The sequence below is a fragment of the Salarias fasciatus genome, chromosome 7 (assembly GCF_902148845.1).
Source record: "Salarias fasciatus chromosome 7, fSalaFa1.1, whole genome shotgun sequence".
NCBI classification, from domain to species: domain Eukaryota; kingdom Metazoa; phylum Chordata; class Actinopteri; order Blenniiformes; family Blenniidae; genus Salarias; species Salarias fasciatus.
The window spans coordinates 13,924,781-13,935,571 of NC_043751.1; positions in this window are offsets into that span (position 1 = coordinate 13,924,781).

Consider the following 10,791-nt stretch of genomic DNA (forward strand, 5'->3'; position numbering starts at 1 on the left):
CAGAACATCTTTGAAAATGATTGATTTTCATTATGATTAATGATTAAGTACAATTAGTCTATGTTTAGATCAATTTCCAAGTTTGTGGTGATCTAAACTAATTCACTGATTCTCAGTCTTTTGGTTGTTTTCTCCAAAATAGCATCGTTTCATTCTATCAGTCATCACATGATCAGTGGTCAAACTGTCAAATGAGTCAAGAACATGCTGAAATACCATGAATACCATATATGAATCTGTTGGCGTGAGAGTGAGGAGCCTAACCTGGAGGGTGAGGAGAGTAAACTCTAAAAGACTGAATGGTAGATGAAGAATATTTCAACGCTCCTCTGCCTTAATGACAAAATATCTCACCATTTTGTCTTGCAATGCCACACAATGCCAAAGGCACGAAGCATTTAGGGGGCAATGACCATTTGTATGAGAAAGAAATTCAATTTTGACACCTATCTGACTGCTTTGGAAGAGATAAGAACTTTGACAGGTGAACTGTGGTGTCATGCTGAACCGTCCAGGTGGTTTTTGATAAAAACACCAAGAGTGTTGAGAACGTCCGGTTTGCTTTAAGAAGCAGTGGAGAACCAGCGTAATAAACTTGACAGTTAAAATCTGAATAGACTTTATATTACATCAATCACATCTTTAATTAGTCCGTTACAATTTGTGTAAAGATATTATGTAATGGACTGGCAATCTGCCCATGATGTTTCTCACACATGCGCTCTACCGTGAATTGAACTGTATAAAATACAGATGGATAAAGATGATTATAGATAAAGAAAGAAAGATGGAAGGAACTTTAATATTGTCGTTTTGACTGGTTCACTTCATTTGTATCAGTAGCAAGTTCAACTTATCAGTCAAGAGTTATTTAATTATGATTCATCTTTGGGTCCTGTTTTAAAAGGGATCAAATATTCACTTTCCCAAATAATGCAAACATATACACGATATTTCCGTTGGGTGTGCTTACATTTGTCCAGTCCTCGTTTCTCCTTCACAGAGAAACCATCTACCAGAGACACACTGTCTTTTCTTCTCCTCATTTACAGACTTTGAACAACAGCTCAGCCTCGTCCCATGCTTTCCGGAGGACCGTCTTTCCACCCGGGCTGGGAGACTGTCAGTTCACAGGCCCCAGTTAGCTCACAGGGCATCATCAATAGAGACACCGGCGGCACTTAACCATGAGCTGACCGGCCTGGGAATGGAGGCCTAACCCCGAGCAAAGTACCGGAGTAATGATGAGAAAATGCCACCAAGAGAAAGTTGTTCACGCTGGAGAGCGGAGGGGCAAAATCCTTAACACTGGATTTACACAAAAATGTGTAAGTTTCTGTCCGGTTTCCCAGTTGTCCCGGTGGGCCCTCTGTGCTTTGTTCTCAGGCGAGAAGCGCCCTTTAAGCTAAAAAAGAACCCACTTCCATTATTAGTATTCTGACCGAGTATGAGGAAGAGGAATTCATTCTGGGAAGTCAGAAGAATTCTGCAAGCTAATAGCCACCAAGCCCTTATTATAGTTCATACATAGAGTATGCTGTGTTGTGTGCTGTATTATAGTATATATACCTCGAACAGTTCAGGGCGTTATTCAGTCATACCAGCTGCATGTAGCACTATAAAATAACATACATCCATTCATACGGTCTGAACAGCTCTGTATGAAATACGATGCAATCATGTTTCAACATGCAATTTTGCTGCGCTGATGCAAAGCCCCAGCTGTGTTTTCCCACCATATAGTGGTTTGCCACTGAAGCGAAGAGTGGAAATCTGATAATTTCATAGCTGTGATTGTCTCGCAGCTGCAAAAAAGGCAGGCAGAAATGAACTGGTTGTCGCTGCTGAACTGAGAGCAGAGAGCAATAGGAAATCAGGGGAGAGCTGCAGAGATAATGAAAGAGACAGCAGGAAGCATGCATCATCTGTATTTGTGCGTATCATTGCGCGGGGGGCCAATGACGTTGTTTTAAACATGTGTACCGTTCAGCAGTGCAGAAGCAAATCCTTCAGATAGACAAGGCTGAGCACATAGTTCAATACCTCTTCCAGGCAATTGTCTGCAGAGTCTAAGGTGTATTTCTGCACACTCGGTAATGACCTGAGGCAAAGAGGCAGACTGTTATTCTCAATTCAGCCTTTGATTTTGAACAGGTCATGTGCTTGAAACACAACGAACCCCTTTGATATGAAAGTGCCAAGCAGTTTGGCTCTTCACATGAAGCTATGTAATAGATCAAGATGAACTGGAACATTGAGAGGCATCTCATCTTTTTAACGTCTCCGTGACTGTTGATCGACGCCTCTGTTATGCAACACACCCTCCTCTTCATGGGAAAGTCACTTAGTTTATGTTGTTTATAAAGGTGGAAAAAAACGGTTGTTACTGGAGCATGTTCAATTCTAATCCTCTGATTTTATCCTTAAAAGTTTCATGTCGTATTCCAGGAGATAGTAAAACTATGATTAGATCTCTTGCAACCCTGTAGCCTATAGCAATATGTTTTTTTTTTTTTTTTTTTTGTTAATTTTGCTCATTTCTTAAAAATGTTTTCAAGGTTTGGGGATGACTCGATCTACTCTACAGTTATAATACATTAACAAACACAAGAAAAACACAAACCCATTATCTGTGACCCGTGAAAGCAGCAAATCAAAATAAAGAAAAGTCAGCTTCACTTCTTTGTCATATTAAATAAACTGAATTATTTCTCTTCCTGCAGATGTTAGAGCTTTTAAAAAATGCGGGTGAAGCCTCGAGCAAAACTTAATGTTGTTCTTACCTGTGTGGAACAAGAATGAAATGTGAGTCATAGCAACAGTATTCAATCTGTCCACAAGATGTGAAGGATAATATGTTGTTGAAAGTCCCTAACTTTTTTTTTAATCAGGTGTTTTTCATTTAATGAAGGGATGCATTTTTCACACATAAAATAGTTTTTGAGGTGAATTTCAAACAGAACAGGACTCTTTGAGCTGAAGAGATTTCAGTAAACAATGAAACCGAAAGAAAAAATGTTAAAAAGTGATAATTGTTTCAACTTCAACTCAATGCTGTTTTGTTGAGGAAGCACAGATACTTGGCCTGGATTGCGTCTTTTCTATCAGGGCTCATGGACTTTTGAACTAACTGCTCCTCGATATAAAACTGGAAGGATGTGTATCTGCCTTCAAAAAGCCCCCTCACAGTAACATACAGTTTCGCTTTCAGATGATCTTTTAAATATTGCTTTCAGTATCACCTGACCCGTCCTGATAATCCAATTCTAAATGTAATTTTGTACTTTATTTATTCTCTGGCACTTTGTAAATCTCTGTTTTGATAGTGATGATGGAGGCATTCACTAAGTCCACTTAGTTAACTGAGACTTTTTTAACCAAACAGCACCCTCTTGTTTTATAAGAACTTTTACTTGGAATTGGAACCACTACAAAAACCTCAGTGCGACCACAAAGTGTTCAGACTTCCAGAGCTGATGAGTTGCTTCACACAGCTGATTCTGTTTGTGAAGGAGACCGAAGGCATCATGGCTCTCTGGTTGGTTCTGGTATTTGGTTGCAGTATGACGGACTGTCGACTGGTCCAGTATGTATCCAGCCTTTGACCTATTTTAACGGACACCTCAACTCCGTTAGCTGACATTCTTATTTCAGGTTTTTCTTCATTTGTTCCCCTTTTTTCTATCATTACCAAAGATCCATAGGCAGATTTCTACACACGCAATTTCTGAATGATGTTCTGAGGTACCTAGTTTCAGCTGCAGACCCTTGGCTTTGCGTGGCATGTGCTACTATAAAGTAATGATACATAGACTGTGAAAGATACATAGAGGTTTCACTTTCACTTGCTTTCACTCAGTTTTCACTATAGGTACTTTAGATTGGGGTAAAACAGAGAAATAGCTCAATATGCATGAGCTTCTCTGTCGTGTTTAAGATGCTAGATGACGGTACCTGCATGCAGGACCATTCCTTCAGTTTCACTCGGAATTTGAAAACTATGTTCAACATGTAACAACATCTCGTACCTCTTATCTATCCAATGTGATTTAGGAGTGTGGAGGTTAGGCTGAGGAATTCTGGAGGCCAAGACCCATTCAGGGCATGTGTGTGCACGTCTCATAGCTACTGAAGTTACATAGGCCCACGGTCTGATGCGGCTGAAGCTCATTTGTGGTGACCTTCTCTGTTTATGCTGTTAGATTTATACACAATTTCCATTTTCTGATTTTATGAAAAGATATGTTCTTTGACAAATTCAGATTGATTTTCTGTACCTCCTGTTACTCTGTGACAGGTTCAAGCCATCAAACACTAAAACAGCACCGTCTCCAGCAGATCATTCACATGGAAACAGCACCGAATGCATGCGAAGCCCTCTCTTGAATACTCGTAGCATTATTCTTAGCTGATTGCATGCAGACCGCATGGAAATTGAAAGCACAATCAATTTGAGTGTCCGATTTAGCACACTTTATGCAGCACCTTCGTAAATCAGGCCCTTCTTGCTGTGTGGAGAAGATTATCTGACAATGAGAAAATAAGAGAGGGCTCAGAGCGTCCATGCCCTCCATCACTTGCTGTTTCCTACACAACAACAAAAAAATTAAAACATTAAAAGCAGTTTATTTTACTGAATAACCTGCTTAAAGTCTATATAAAGCACATTTGAACTTTTTAAATGCAAAGAATCAGAAAAAATTTTGTCGGATTAATGTGAAAAACACTGAATTCTTACATAAAGAACTGACTGTGCCACCCACTTCTGTGCCTCTTAATCCAACTCAGTGATGAAGACAGATACCATCAGTGAGTAAACAGAGAGGCACACACAATTTAGAGTCACCCATTAATCTTATATTAATTCTTTTGGACTCTGGGATTAAAATAAAGAAGAACATGCAGTCTCTGCTCAGAAAGACCTTAATCCTCACAGCTGATATGGACCAAAGGAAGAAGCAGAAAAAGAAATGCAAACAAATACATTCCATGTGACTCAGTCTGGATTTTCCACTTTACATTTCAAGCAATCAGAAGCTGCAACTTGCTAAAAATATAATTTTATTCTGTATTGTTGCTTTCATACATGTAATTGTTCCCTTTATTCTTCTTCATTCATTGAAGCAAATCCGCAAATAGAACCAGTGAAGACTCTAATTACAGCCGCCCACACAGATGCCAGCCAGTGGACCACTTCGCTACGTGAAGAGAGACGTTCCCAGCTGTGAGACAGTCGGATCGCATCGGAAAAACACAAACTTAGTATTCAATCATGTTTGCAGAACTGGAATATCAGCTCATTTTGAAGAGGCGCTCCAACACTCACATGGATGAGTTGTTAGATGAATCACTCCTGCCGGTCTACTCTGCTGCTCAATGAGCTTGGGAGGCAAACACACTCCTGACCTCAGTACTGGATTAACTTGCGTTGCTGACTCTCAGGAGTTGGATAATTACAAGCTCAACTATTACTTCCCCTTCTGCAGGATTTTGCTCACATTTTTAGAAATACAACCAAAATGACTTGTGAAAATTAATTTGCATTGACACATAATTCATATCTTCACAGTTGCACCTGCGAATTTGTTCAACATCTTTTTTTTTGTTTCAAACATGGCAAATTCATAAAACTATCACAATCCAGAGAGCAAGAATGTATTTATTTATTTATTTATTTATTTCAAATAATGCATTTAATACCCTGTTTTTTCAAAGTGACATATCAAACAATTAATTTCAACATTGAGCCATGTACAAAAAACGCATACATGATTTTAGGAGGATGGAGTGTTATTAGGGTTATCCACAAACACTCCAATACAGTCGGAAAACTGATCAAATCAATATCATAGCAAGATTCGTGCAATTAAAAAAAGAAAATGCTGCTTGACAAAGAACTTGATAAACTGTGGAGAACAGATGTTTTGAATGAGTAGAAAAAAGTTTGCAAAAATAAGATGACCCCATTATAGTGAAGGCTTTCTGGGATGTCGGTGGAATTGTTTGTGTTTTTCATCTTGCCTCAGAGGATTCTTGGTGAGCCCGTCACTCAGCCATAACCGGTGTGACTTTGAAACGTCCCATGATGCTGAGCAGCTGCTCTTCACAAAACAGGACGGAGAAACTCCTGAACACTGTGTGTTTCATTTCAACTAAATGAATCAAAATGCTTTTGACATATATCACTCCTGTCTAAATTTACCCAAAACAGGTTATGAGGTATAGACCATCAAACAAGCTTCCAGTCCACTTTCTGAAGATCTACTTTATGTAACTTGGTCCGGTGCTGGGCTTACAGGATACATTCTGCATAAGTTGATAAGGAGATATAATTACTGTGATTTTTTTGTTGTTGTTCACTACTTAACCCTTTGTGGCCCCAGAATAGACTGTCAGCCTGCATCACAGGGACAATCACAGGGGCCCATAATGTCTGCTGGTAACGCTTTCAGTCCTTTGTGAACCTTGTAGGATGAAGTAAGTGAACTCGATGGATGGATGGAGATGGGTACTTGCTTGCTTCTTGTTTCACATATTTTGACTTTGATGAGCTTTTCGCACTTCCATACCTTCACACCTGTGTTTTACTACTCAACAATCCCCCATCAATCCGACCGGTGCAGTGACACTGGGAAAGAGACTGTTTTGTAAGACTTCATTTGTGCCATTTTGTGTTTTCATCCCAAACATCATGGACCTTTTTTCACATTTTCATGCTCACCTCTATAGTTTAATATTTTCTTTTCCTAATCTGGTAAATTCTTTGGCTTTCTCTCTTGTCATCGTTGCCCCTTGGGTTTCCTTGTGTGCTAATCCAGGCCTGTCTGACTTTGTTTTTGGAATTATGACAACCGGAGTGAAGGTTCATCTTGTACTTCTGCGAGGGCTCCAGGAATCTTGTTCATACTTGTGCCAAAATTTTATTACAAGAAAACCTCATACATCAATACTTCAATGTTAAAATGATTAATTGGTCTTAAATGATATTTTATATATTTTTATATATCCAAGCAACTCTTTAACCATTCAACTCATGAGAAAATCTGGATTATAAACTGAATTATGAACATCTCAGTTCACTGAAATGACATGACAGGGGAGGAAAAACACTCTACTGGTCCAGGGGCCAAAACTGCCCGAACAGAGGGTCCATCAAATAATCATATAACCTGTCATTATTCACTTAAATTGGATCATAAATCCGTTTCCCCTCACTTCACAGTGTAAGTTAGTGAGACCTCCCTCAGTAGCAACTCAGACCTTTTGGATCCTACAGGGAAAAAACATTTTTCAAGGACTCCTCATGAAGGAATGCCTTTTGTGGTTTATTTTGTGCTGTTTGAATCTCAGATTAGTAAAACAAAGCAAGAATATAGACTTCTTTGACACAGAAATGAAGTATGAGTTTTTGTTTAGGAAAGATTTGACTTTTTTGTGGAATATAAATTTAGAATATTCCTTCATCTGACATTTCAGTTAATTTTTGTCAAACCAATAAAAAGGAAGATGTAATGGATATAATAACAGAAAATATTTACTGTGTGAATTAATGGAAATACCAAAACATGTCATGTGGATTGGAAACAGACTATTTCTAGAAGGAAAATATTAATTTCTCCAAACCTTTCTCACATTTGTAATCCAGGACACTGATTCAGATCAAATGTGTGATGAGCAACATTGTGTCACATTACGTTCTCTAATTTCCATCTTTGTTAGCTGTTTGTGGAGTTTTGTGCTCCTGCACTAATCCTCAAATCCTCGTGACACCCCTGGATCAACTGTTCCTTTTTGAAGCTCACTGAGGGAGATTCAAGTGAAAACATGCACTGAATGGTGCATAATGCTGCAGACTGACACCATTTAACTGTGATATTAACTAAAAATGGTTTCAGAGTTAAAATTGAACCTGTTTCTAATTAGAATTTAACTTGTTCTTGTTTTGTGTGACTAAATAAAGGTAAAAATGTTTCACAATAAAGCATTTGGAGATGTCCCAAAGTTCTGGGAACAGTAAATGCTGATTGTAAAACTGCAATATCCACATTTGCTCTAAGGAAAAACTACTTTAGATATAAATTAATCATGATTTTGAAAAGAGTTTAACAAAACCGATTAATCATTCTCGTTTCTCAAATAAATATACAGTTACACTGGCAACAGTGAAGCTTTCAGAGGACATTATGTTTTCTATCCATTAGATTCAATAACTGCTGTAATGAGTTTGTGATATTAATCGAGATGGGGGTCACACAAACGTCAAAGCCTGGCTAATAGGGGCAATGGAGCAGGAGGGAATCAAACATGCAGCACAGCTCCTGCATGCCAATGCAGGAATTAATGAGGATACTTCCTGTGGTGCTGCTGTCCTGTCTGTAGGGTTTTTTTTGTTGTTGAATTTTCATGCAATAAGGCAGATCTGGCTCTCTATAATGCATGTCTTTAGAAACAGGTTTCACATGAACTTTGACAGCGGATCGTGCTTGGATGTGTGTGTGAGAGAAAGATAGAGATAGAGAAGGGGTCGTGGACACACACGGAGGGGAAAAAAAAGACCAAAAAAAAAAAGAAAAAAGAAGGGGGTTCAGTGAGCGCTGCATCCTCCACCAACGGGAGCTGACATTCCCATGGAGAGGAGACAAAGCGGGGGAGGGAGGGAGCGTGAGGGGGGGAGTAAAGCGCAGAGGAGTGAGGTGAGGCGCAGCTCATTCAGCGGGATCGTTGAGCTGCGGAGCTCCTCGGATTTTACCGACAGAAAGCCCCTCCGTTGAAGCGCTCCTGTCGTGGCCCGCGGTGCGCCCTGCAGCTCCCCGAGGCGGATGCCACAAGACCCAGCGAAGGGACAGCACCCAAAACTTTCTAAATCACTGTCTGCGACCAAGGTAAGAGGCTGTCTGGGTCTTTTATTTCAGTCTGCAGCCTGGATGGATGGATAGCATATTTACAGGGGAGATTTTTTTTTTCTTTTGTTGTTTTTTTTGGAAATACAGTTAGTCTTTATCGTCATTTCCATTTTTTTTTTTAAATTATTCATTACGGATAAACAGATGAATCCTTTCCTGCAGGTGCACGCGAGCATGTCTGCAGATTGATAGAACGCTTAAAAAATACCAGTAGGAATGTCCCATTATTCTGTAACCACTGGGTTTCATTCTATTTTCTTTCTATTTATCTTTTGTCGTTTTAGATTATCCAGGCAGGCTGGTTAGAAACACTTTACAACCTGCTGTATAAAACCCGGGAGCGCACAGCCCGTGGATCACATCGCATTACGCGACAGAGCACGTTGGAAATATTCACCTCTCCCTTCGGATTTCACAAACGAAACGACACCAGACTGCATTACATGAACACCGACTGCACGAGATATTCATGAAATCTTCCAAATGAAAGCTGTAGGTCACGCGCAGAGCGCAGGGAGCCACCTGAGGGAGGGATAACGCGTTGTTGTGGTTTTTAGTTGTGGCTGATCGCAGTCTTAGTTAGCAGCTTGATGGATTTATGTGGGATATAAAACTCGTGGTTCATCTCTTGTGTGATGATCAAACAGTTCTGATTGGATAAAACTGAGTTTGCTTTCGGTTTGGTTCATCCAAACGCGCAGCGTTTCACTTGTCACTCCATTTACGCGTTGCTTTTTTGAAGTAAAGTTGCCATTTTTTGCTCAATTAAAACGAAGAAGTTGAATGATTTCCTTTTTAAAATCATAGCCCGTGAAACTGCCGTAGAACTTCATGAAAATAAGCTGTGGGGAGACAGGTTTTTAGTGCACATTTCGATAGAAACATTAGTCAACAAGTTGAAAACTGAGTTGTCGCTGCAAGGCTCGCTCTGGCAAAATCTCTAATAAATAATGCACCGTGCAGGCTGAACAGCTTACTATGATACAGATTGCTGCATGTTATCAGCAGTTTGCATGCTGGCCTTGAAAATGTGTATTTACCAAATGACCATGCAATGCGATAATCCTCGGAATCCCCCTTCCTTTTCTTCTTAATTGTTGCTCCACTTGAAAAGAAGCTTTATTAATACAAAAAGAAATTACACAAAACGAAGAAACACTCCTCGAAGGAAAATCTGAGCAATCCTTCCCACCTTACTAACGCCACCCACCTCTTAAAGCCAATCGTTGAAGCCCCCCTCGCTCCGTATTAAAACGCATGCACGCGGGAAGTGCGCGCACGTGGACCGAGACGCACGCAAGCGCACGCGGTTTTCCAATCGCACCATCACTCGTCACCATGGAAACCAGCTCTCCCGGTACCCTCACTTGATCGCCTCCTGCATCAGCCTCGGCTGGTCTCGAGGAAAAAAAAAAGTGGACTGGGTGTGTTTGTGGATGGTGATGGATGAAGCCTGCACGAGATGAAGTGGTGCACTGCTTCCAGCACAGATGAGCGTGCACGGTGGATTTTTTTTTTTCTTTTTCTTTTTAATGGGCATCTGGTGCTGGTGGCGCCATGTGCGCAGTGTCACAGGACTGGGATCTGAAGAAGCCTTAAGTGTAATTGCTGGGAGGATCTGTAGAGGAACGTGTCCGTGCACATAATGCGTTTTGTCCTTTTCCCAGAGGCTCTACTCTCAAAACTACTGCCTGACATGAATGAACACAACACACATTTGAGGAAAGCTCACACTTCCCTGAAAGGAAAAATGATTCATTTGATAAATGAGTCTGAAAGGACTGGACATTCTTTTTCTTTTTCTTTTTTATATGTAAGCTTCTTCATTCAACTCATGAAGAGGCTCCTTGTTTTGAGATGCAGTCGTAACAATAAATTCTCAAAGTGA